This window comes from Echinops telfairi, unplaced genomic scaffold, assembly GCF_000313985.2.
Source record: "Echinops telfairi isolate 266 unplaced genomic scaffold, ASM31398v2 ScPeMD7_7469;HRSCAF=8507_1, whole genome shotgun sequence".
NCBI lineage: Eukaryota > Metazoa > Chordata > Mammalia > Afrosoricida > Tenrecidae > Echinops > Echinops telfairi.
In genome coordinates this window covers 147,881,419-147,892,059 of record NW_022111373.1, presented here as the reverse complement: position 1 = coordinate 147,892,059, position 10,641 = coordinate 147,881,419, and positions in this window count along the sequence as shown.

Sequence of the window (10,641 nt, the reverse complement as noted above, 5' to 3'; positions counted from 1 at the left end):
AGTCTCTATGAATTTGTTTCTCTAGTCTACCCAGACCAAGACAATCCTCAAGGAGATGGATTGGCACAATGACTGCAACAATGGGCTCGAAGGTCGCGATTGTGAGGATGGCGCAGGACAGGACGGTGTTTCGACCTGTTGTACCCAGGGTTGCCACGCGTCCGTCCGAATGGACTCGACAGCGCCTGGCAGCAGCACCTGCCTCAGAGAGCTAGAGCAGACCTGACAAAGACGAAGGGAGAGCCGATGCACGTGCTGACACAACTATGCAATGCACACACGACGGGTCGCCAGAAGAGGGAATAAATTGTCTGGGGAGAAGTACAGTCATTAGAAAAGAGGGTGGTGAGACTGTGCCTCTGACCCTTGGGACATGTCTGCACGAGGACGAAATCTTGGGAGATGACATCATTCTCTGTAAAACCGGAAAAGCCTTAGTGAGAAAGACTGGCACAGTGGTTGCTCAAACCCAGCACCAAACGCGACACGATGCAGGACCAGGTCCCATCTGCTCGGTTGTACCAAAAGTCCCTGTGAGTAAGGACTAACTCTTGGGCACTTAACAACAACAGCAACAACAACAACAACAACAAGAGAACATTGTCTGCACATATCTGTTTGACTCTATGCTTTCTGTTTTGAGGGTTTATATCTAGAAAAAAAAAATCTTGTATGTTCATAGTCAATGTCTCTCCATAGATAAAACTGGACATTAGAGCAAGTGAGTCATTAATTCACATATTGAAATAGATTAGAATATCTGGGGGTTACATTTTTAAGGAGCACCAACACTTGTATCTTCATGTGTTCTATCTAATAATTTAAGATCCCCCACCACACACACACACACACACACACACACACACACACATTTTCTCAATCTCAAGACTCCATTTATTGGGAAAACAACACATAGTCGGAGCAAAGAGGAGTGATGATAACTTTGAGTTAATTCATTGTTCAATTCAGCTCACATACCCTTCAATTGAAAAGAAAAGATTTGGTGTTTAAGTATAACTCCCATAATCGTGATTTATGATGTTTCCTTGGCCCTAAAGGCAAGGAGCTTGTGCGATTATAGATGGTAGCATTCACAATGATATAAACAATTGCTGTTTGCAGTGTGCAGTATCCAGGGAAATCTGAAGATGGACTGCCATGTTATTTTGTGCAATAGAAGATAGCAGCCACATCAATTAAAAACATTTTGCTAAACACCTCCTGGACCCTTAGCTCATGGGTAATTTCCACTCCCAGATGTTTATTCTGTCATTTTCTGGACCTTACAAGGTGTCATTTTCCTTTCACTCCAAAATAACGTGGTCACTTACAGCTTAAACAGAAAATTGGAACAGACAGTATTTTTCTCTGCATGAAGTGGCTCAGAGTAGGAACACAGTATTATCTCCAGGAGTCACAGAGACTTTTGGGATACTCAGTAATCTTTTATTTATCAGCCTGTCACCTTCGATATCAAGAAAGCCTAATGGAACGGGCCATTGTAACTGTCCATCACATTTGGGGTTCCCTGAGATCCAAGCATTTTTGCACGCGGGGCTTTGTGTTAACATTCATGAATTATGATGAGCGTGCATTCAGGTTGAGGGAGCACCATGTGTCTGGGGCTGTGTACATGGGAAGGTCCTCTGTTTCCTCGAATGGAGGTGGGGATGACTAGAGGGCATCTGCATAGGTCATTTATACTTCAAGCATTCAGCATCCCTTGTTTTATAAAACAAAACGGGGCATTTTGCTCACTTTTCTCAGGCCCGTTAACATAGTCCAGAAAGTCCACACAGGGCGTTATAACCAGTGATGACAGCCAGTATGTAACACTGTAGAAGCCATGTCCTCTTCGTGATTGTAAGCACCCTGTGTTCATTGTAACCTCCCCCTTCCTGATTTTGTGAGTTCTGCCACCAGAGGGATTCCCATGAAGCCTGTGTCTCCATGGCAGTGGAGGTGAGGATGTGGGAGCAACGTGGAATACACGAGAGCAGTGTGGCCCATGGGGAGTGGAGCTGGTGGCTGCTGCTCTGTTTTTGGAGCAGAGCTGGTTCCCAGGCTTGAGAGAGGTCAGCAAGGAGAGGAGGCATCCACAGAAGACTTTAGCTGTGCTTGGAGCCCCCCTTCCTGACATCTTCCTTTTCCATGACTCCTTCGGCCCTCACCTTCCTCCGATGGAAGGAAGGAATCCCCAGGGCACCTTATGGGAGCGTCTCTATTTTCTGCCTTGAGCATTTACTACCCACAGTAATTCCTTACAGATGAGGCACCAGTTTACTGTGTTGAGTGAAGAAGGAACCGTCATAGGCACTATGGTGAAGTGAGCAGAGTGGGGAAAGAAAAGCAGAAGAGTAGAAGGAAAAGCGATAGAGAGAGTCTGACAACAACAACAACAACAACAACTAAACAAACAAACTCACTGTCAACATTGTGGGTTTCTGATAGAAAGCCCTGGTTTTCTCCCTTGGAGCTCCTGGTGGTTTTGAACTGCTGGCCATGTGGATCACAGCCTAATGTGTAAGTACTATACCACCAGACCTCTTTAGAGTAAATGGAGTTCTAATATCAGCAATAGCTTCACCAAATGACAACAGGGAAATCCGTGAGCCCTGGGTTTGTTGTGTTTCTGCCTTCAATTTCTAGGATATGCCATTTACATAGCCAAACTGTAGCCTTAGAGCAGATACTGGAGATTAAATACAGGGATTATGCAAACAGGTCACCAGCAAAGCTCTGATACAGTCCAGATAGGACTGAAGGAGTTAAGGATGTGGAGCACTGTTGAACTCCTGAGTTAGGCAAGAGCTAAGTAGGACTGAATCATTTTGCAAGAAGACCTGGTGGCATTGTGGGCCAAGTCAGCAGTTCAAGCACACCAGCCACTCTGAGGATGAAAGACGAGCCTTTCTGCTCCCATGACTTAGAGTCTCACATGGAAGCACTTAGTCCAATGGACTAACAGACCCCCTGAAAGAATTGTCTACACAACCCTGAGACCAGAAGAAGGAGATAGTGCCCAGCTACTGCTACGACTTGCTCTGAAAAGGATCACCATGGAAGGTGCTATATAGGGTGGGATAAACTTGTGGGATAAAATTCAAAATCATAAAAGGGACCAGGCTTACTGGTGGGACCCCCAAAATGATAGTCTTCTCCCTTCATGCTTGGCACTGAATTAACCTCCATGTTAGAATAATCAACCCTTATAATAACCTCCATGAATAATCAACCATTAATATCGAAAAGGTAGCATTTACCAAGGAAAAGTTCAGAGGTTGGGAAAGAAGGAAGAATGGAAACAGGAGACATGGGAAGGAAGTTTGAGGAGATTGCAGTAGATGAGTTGAATGTGTATGGAGTGCTGAATGTGAAATTGATTATCTGCTCTATAAAACCTCCACTTAATTCACAACAAAAACTTTTTTAAAAGAAGAAAGAAAAGAAAAAGAAAAAACTTACCATCTCATAAACTTTGCACAGAATGGCTATGGGTTGGAATGAATTTGATGGCGGGAGGTTTGGATGGCTTTGGATGTATGGGTAGAAGTTTCTGTTGCCTGAATGCCTAATTACAGGCATATCAGGCAAGATGCTGTATAATGGTTATTGCTTTTAATTAGTTATTATTAGGCATTATTAGTTAAAAATGAGTTGATTCTGATTCATATTAATTAAACACTAGACTACTAATCAAAAGGTTGTTGGTTCAAACTTACTGAGAAATTACTCAGTAGTAAGCCCGTTCAATCTACTTCCAGAAGGGCACAGCTTTGGGAGTCCTATGGAATGCAGTTCAAGTCTATATGCTTGGGAATATGATGAGTATGATGGGAGTCAGTTGCCATGTCCAGCCTGTAAGTTCTTCCCCTAACTTACTAGAGCCTCTGCTACCCTAATTAAAAACAAAGGAATTAAAACAAGGGAGAGGAGGGGGAGCAAAGGGGGACTGGGGAGGCAACACATTCAGAGAAAGGGAACAACAAGAGACCTAAAATTGATGGTGAGGAGGGTGTATAATGCCGAGTGGGGCTTGATCAAGAGCAATGCATCTGAGAGGAAATACTGATTGCTGAATGATCAGCATGATAGTGGGATAGGAGGAAGGTAAAAGGAAATAGAGAAAAAATAGCAGGCAAAAGCTATTTATTGAGATATAGCTATAGGCATGTATATATGTAAATCTATTAATTTATAATGAAAGGGATAGAGGCCAATGTACATATATTTACATGATAAGTATTAAGATAGCAGATGGACTTTGGGCTTCTACTCAAGGCCTTTCTTAACACCACAACATTTCGTTCTGATAACCTGGCACTTTTTGATACTAACCTTCCCTACCCGATTGCTGAAGACAAAATGGGTGCATAAGCAAATGTGGTGAATAGAGCAGATGGCGCCTGGCTATTAAAAGAAATAGTGTATGGGGTATTAAAGGCTTGAAGTCAAACAAGCGGCCATCTAGCAGGGAAGCAAACAAGCCCACATGAATGAAGCATACCAGCCAATGTGATCATGAGATGTTGACAGGATCAGACATCAGATATCAAAAGATCCACAAGAAACAACTATCTTGATATGAAAGAGGGGGCTTGGAGTGGAGACCCAAAGCCATCTGTAAATAATTGCAGATCCCCCACCCACAGAAGCGGTATAAGGAAGGGATAATTCAACCAAGGTGCAGTATAGATAGCATCTACAAAACACACATTATTCTGGTAGTTTCTGAATACTCTTCCCCATGACTATCATGACCCAGTTAAAACTTAAGAGCCCTCAACACATGGAATTCAGGAGAGATTACCCCCTGAGGAACAGTAATGGGGTAGTGATATCATGAGGGAAGGAAGAAGGTCAAGGAGGGGGAAGGATGAGAAAGGGGGAACCCATCACAAGATTGGAAATATAGTTCCCCTCCCTCCGAACGGAATGAATAACAGAAATGTGGTGAAGGGAGACAATGGACAGTGTAAGATACAAAATAACAATAACAATATATAATTGATCCAGGAAACATGAGGGAGGGAGGGGGGAGAAGAAGAGCTTATACCAAGGGATCAAGTAGAAAATGTTTTGGAAATGATGATGGAACATATGTACAGATATGCTTGATACAATTGATGTGTGGAATGTTACATGAACTATAAGAGCCCCCAATAAAATGATTAAACATTTTTTTATTATGTTAACAATAATTGTCCAGTCCCCAGAGGAGGACATCATGCTTTGCAGAGTAGAGGATCGGCGACAAAGAGTAAGGTCCTCAGGGAGATGGATTGCTACTGTGGCTGCAATGGGCTCAAGCACAGAAACAATTTTGAAGATGGTGCAGGACTGGGAGTATTTCGTTCTGGTGTGCATCAGGTCACTGTGAGTCAGAACCAACATGTTGTCACCTGACAACAACAATACTAATTCTTATTCCTTAACTCCCCAAAGCACTGACTTTTGAACTTTGGGATCCACAAGGTGTTACAGTCCTTGACATTAGAACGGTTCATCTTTAAGGTGGATGTGCTGGGTGCATGAGTCACCATGGACCCTGTGACAATGTGACTCTGATTCTGTTGGGCTTTCGAGACAGCTGACAATCTGACTATCTCACAAGTTTTCTTGCAATGATATGGTTGCCCACTTTGAACAGCCACTTAGAAGAAAGTTCTGCAACGTTCCTCCAACAACCGAACTTATAGCTCTCTGTGTCTTGATGAGGATATCTCTCAAAGTGATGAAAATACACAAGTCCTTTTAATATCCCTTTGAGAAGTACATGGATCTCATCAGAAAGGCATCTATCAATCTTTCATACTCCAGATTAATTTTTCAGGTGGATGAGCTCATTATTGTATAAAGATTTTTATCACAGCTCTTACAGACTGACCTTTATTGACCATATTCCTAACTTCTGGGGATTTGTCTATTTTGGAAGCATACGAATTAACTATCCATGGAGAAAACTTACCAAATATTGAGTAATGTATGTTTTGTATACTAAAATTATGGCTAAAAAGCAGTGTTAATAAACTTAATAACAATCCAAGTGTACTACGGTGAAGCAATTTCTAGAGCTGTTTTATTCATGTTTCCAAAGAGGCTTTTCAAAGTATTAAAATTACTGTGCCCAAGAAGAGGAGCAGGGGTATAATATTAAAACTCATCAAATACACGTTTCTTTTTTCTATGGTGGAAGAAAAATGAGGGCCCACAAAACATAAGTGGCTTGCCAAAGCTTACTCAATTTAAGTCTCATTTCAAAATGTACATGCAAATGTTTACCTGGATTGAAATGTGGCAATGGATGAACCAAGATGTGACATTAACTTACAAGGGAAAGATCCCCACCAAGCCGTCTAATATCACAAATATATATATATATATATATATATATATATATACTTGTGTATAAGCCAAGTTTTTCAGCATATTTTTTATGCAGTTTTTGTGGTACAATTATATGCCTTGGCTGATATTCGGGTGGGCTTATACTCAAGTATATATGGTAATGGTACCAGCAGTTTGAAAAGAGGTTTGTTCCTTGTAATACATCAAGGATCTAGACCACGCTGTTGCCTATAGCAGGATTCAAGAAGAGCTGCTCCACAGGATGGGCATTTTGTGGACAATGAACAATAGAAATGAAAAGGTGAGAGAGAGTTCATGCTTAAGGAATCATCCCGGCCACCATGGACCAGGGACATGACCAGCTGTGCTAACATACAGAATGCACTGGAAAGTGGATTGCGGCAGATGTGGTTTTTAGCACCCTGTCATTTGATTGTGTTACGACCCACTTAAATTTCTTCTAGCTTTTAATATATTCTGCTTTCTTTTCAATTGAGATTTTTGTGTGTTTCACTTTGTCATTCTTGTTAGTTTTGTTGTTGTTTTAAATGTTTTTCTGAATGTGAAATGCGGGACAGGTAGATCTACAGGGACAGTCACAGGATTCAGGGCTCCTTGAGGGTATGGTAGGGGCAGGTGGACACAAGTAGTGAGCGAAAAATGATGAGTACAAGAAAGAAGAAAATTTTCTAAAATAGATTGTGGTGTGGTTGTACAACTCTTCTTGATGTGAATCATTGAATTGTATGATATGTGAATTATATATCAATGAAAGCGTTATAAAAGTTTATATATATATGTGTGTGTGTGTGTGTGTGTTATGTAAACAAAAAGAAGCCATCTGAACCAACCAATCAGTTGCCAAGAAGATGACCCAACTCCTGGCAAGCCCACGTGTGTCCAAGTAGAACTGTCGTGCACCGCGAGGTGTTCCATGGTTGGCCTTCTGGAATCTGATCACCAGGTCTTTCTTTGGAAGATGGAGCATAAATCAAAATGTTTCAACAACGTGTGAAACAGTATACACAATCCTTCTTCTGTGCCAAATTTGAAAGAGAGCTACTTTGCCAACTGACTTTAAGAAATATGTATTTGTACCCATTGCAAAGACAGGTGACCTAATAGAATGCTTAAATTGTAGATCAATATCATTGATATCACATTCAAGTAAAATTTCTGCTGAAGGATATCCAACAACAGTTGCAGCAGTACATTGACAGGGAGCTGCCAGAGGTTCAGGCCAGATTCAGAAGAGGACATAGAACAAGGAAGATCATTGCCAATGTCAGACGAGTCTCGGCTCAAAGCAGAGAACACCAGAAAGACATTTACTTGTGTTTCATTGACTATTGAAAGGCATTCACCTGTGAGGATAAAGCAAAACATCTATGGATCACCTTGGGAAGAATGGGCATGCCAGAATACTTCATTGTGCTCATGTGGAACCTGTACATAGACCAAGAGGCAGCTGTACAAACAGAACATGGTTTAAAACCAGGAAAGATGCTCGTCAGAGTTTTATCCCCTCACCATGCTTGTTCAACCTGTGTGCTGAGAAAATCCACTGGATCGTATGAAGAAGAATGTGGCATCAGGATGGGAGGAAGGTTTATTAACAACCTGGGGTATGCAGATGACACGACCTTGCTTGCTGAAAATCGGGAGAATCTGGGGCACTTACTGATGACCTCAAGGACTTTGACCTGCAGTATGAATTATGACCAGTATAAAAAAACCCCAAAATAGTCACAACTAGACCAATAGGCAACATCAAAGTAAATGGAGAATAGGTTGAAGTTGTCAAGTATTTTATTTTACGTGGGTCCACAATCAATGCTCATAGAAGCAGCAGTCAAGAGATCAATGCATTGCATTAGGCGGATCTGGTGCACAAGGTGTTTAAAGTGTTGGAAAGCAAGGATGTGAGTGTGAGGACTAAGGTGAGCGTGACACAAGCCATGGTATTTTCAATCGCCTCATAGGCACGTGGAAGTTGGACGTTGAATACGGAAGACGGAAGAGAAATAGATGCGTTGTAGCTATAGTGTTGGCAAAGACTACTGAAAGTGTGATGGACGGATAAGAACAAGCTGATGTGCTTTGGAAGATGGATGGCTTTTGGAGGCGTATTGGACAAAGTATCAGAAAAGGGCATCATGCTTGGTGAAGTGGAGGGACAGTGACAAAGAGGAAGGCTCTTGATGAGGCAGATCGGCACAGGGGCGGCAGCAGTGGGCTCAAACGAAAGACTCAGTGTGACGATGGCACAAGACTGGACTGTGTTCGGACTAGAGGCGAATACCAACAACAATGAGGGCAGCCGCGCATATTTCTTGATCTACATCTCTTTCTGCATGATTTTGCTTCTCTCAAGGATCCAGCTTAAAGTAAGAGCCTTTCTCTCTTCTACGACCCCTTACTTTGCTAAGCACGCCGTCCTTCTTAGGGACTGATTTCTCCTGATGACTTGTCCAAAGCACTTGAGTGGTGGCAATAGGCCCCTGGCATGTTACGAAAGAGGCATGTGGCACCTCGTTAAAGCATCGCGTTTCTCCCGGATGGAATGAGCTAGAAGGGGGAAATATCTGTTTTTTCCCCAATTATCAAGCAGAAGGTCTTTTCATATCAGAGAAATGGCTAGTGGGAGGATTTGGTCCATGCATTTTGAGAAACCAGAAAGGCATCTGAGAAAATAATATGTGGTGAGGGAGTCATTTTATTGCTGACTAAACACCACCAAACCACCACCTTCACACAGCCATTAGTTCTAGGAATATATTTTCGGAATAACTGAAAGAAATCAGGGGTTTTACTAATGTCTGGGGTATGTTTTACAGTTGATGACAAATGAAGGCTAGAACGTTTAACATATAGACTTTGGTAATGAGGAACAATTGTAAGGAAATGGGCCAGTTAAAATTGGGCCACGCCGTTAATATGCAGTAACATGACGGAAAGAACAACAAACGCGAGGGAATGGGCAGCATGGGGAAGCGTCCCAGAGGAAATCAATACAATGACTAGTACTGTATGGAATATTTTCTGTAAATTCTGTACTGCTGATTTTCAATCCGTTGAAGGAAGGAAACATAATTTATAATTTATTAGCTTTTTACATATTGCATTTTTAATGACTGAACACTATTGATAACAAACTATGGTTGTTGGTGTTAGGGCAAGGCATTCAATAACATTCATCAACAAGAACAGAACCATGCTTTCCAGATTAATACACGAAACAGTAAACAAGGTGGGTGTTCAATAGTAAGTGTATGGTGCAAATACAAAATTTTAGAGATGGTGCTCAGCGTGAAAGTTCGCAGTCATCTATCTTGCTCCCAGTGTCCCAGTGAAGGTCAAGTCCAGCGAAAGCCTTCCTCCTCAAAGGAGGAGGTTGCCCAAGGGGTAACCGTTATTGATTGAGGCTTAGCTCAGCTTGGGTCGGGTTGCACCTGCTTTCCCTTCCAGGGGGGCCTGCTGGAGAACCTCATTAAGGAGATGGCTGGCAGCGGTCTGGCTGTGTGTCCAAGAGAGTCGCCACCACGCAGTTCCAGAACCCGGGGAACATCTGGGATTCTCTGTGTTAGTGCTCAGCTGAGTCCGGGCGAGCAAAGCAGACGTCTAGAACTGAAGAGCAGCACCAGGCCCTGCACTGATAGAAGTGACGACTGCTGTTCTCCGTGTCCCTCTGCTGTGTGTGTGCGCGCACATGTGTGTGCGTGAGTGTGCATGTGCATGCAGTGTGCATGTGATGTGTGTATGCATGTGTATGTGCACACGTTTGTGTGGTGTGTGCATGCGTGTGTGTGTTGTACATGGTGTGTGTGTGTGTGGTACATGGTGTGTGCGTGTATGTGTGCGCGCCAGGTGTGCTTGCCGGATTGAGACCAATGGAATGTATTTGCATCAGTGATCCTTGACACCCCCAAGCATGTCCAAGCCCAAATCTGAGTGACTCCAGGTCCCTCTGAAAGCCACTGCCCCAGGACCTACGTGGGATAGCAGACATGGGCTTGCCTTTCCTTCTGTTTTGCCTCGCACACTGTTTCACTCACCTGAATCAGCTATTGTCTAAGTGCCGGTTTCTTGGGTCCCTGAGCACAACAGCACTGGCTAAAGCAGGTGGGGGTAGCCCTATGCATCAGACCCCCACTGCACCTCCTCCCATGTAGCTTCTCCCCCTTCCTCCTGGGCCACTGGGCCCATTCAGCTGAGACGCCAGCTGGAGGAAGCCTGTCTCCCACTTGCACGGTGTCTCCCTGCATTCCGCTGTGGCCAGTCTGCAAAGCTCAG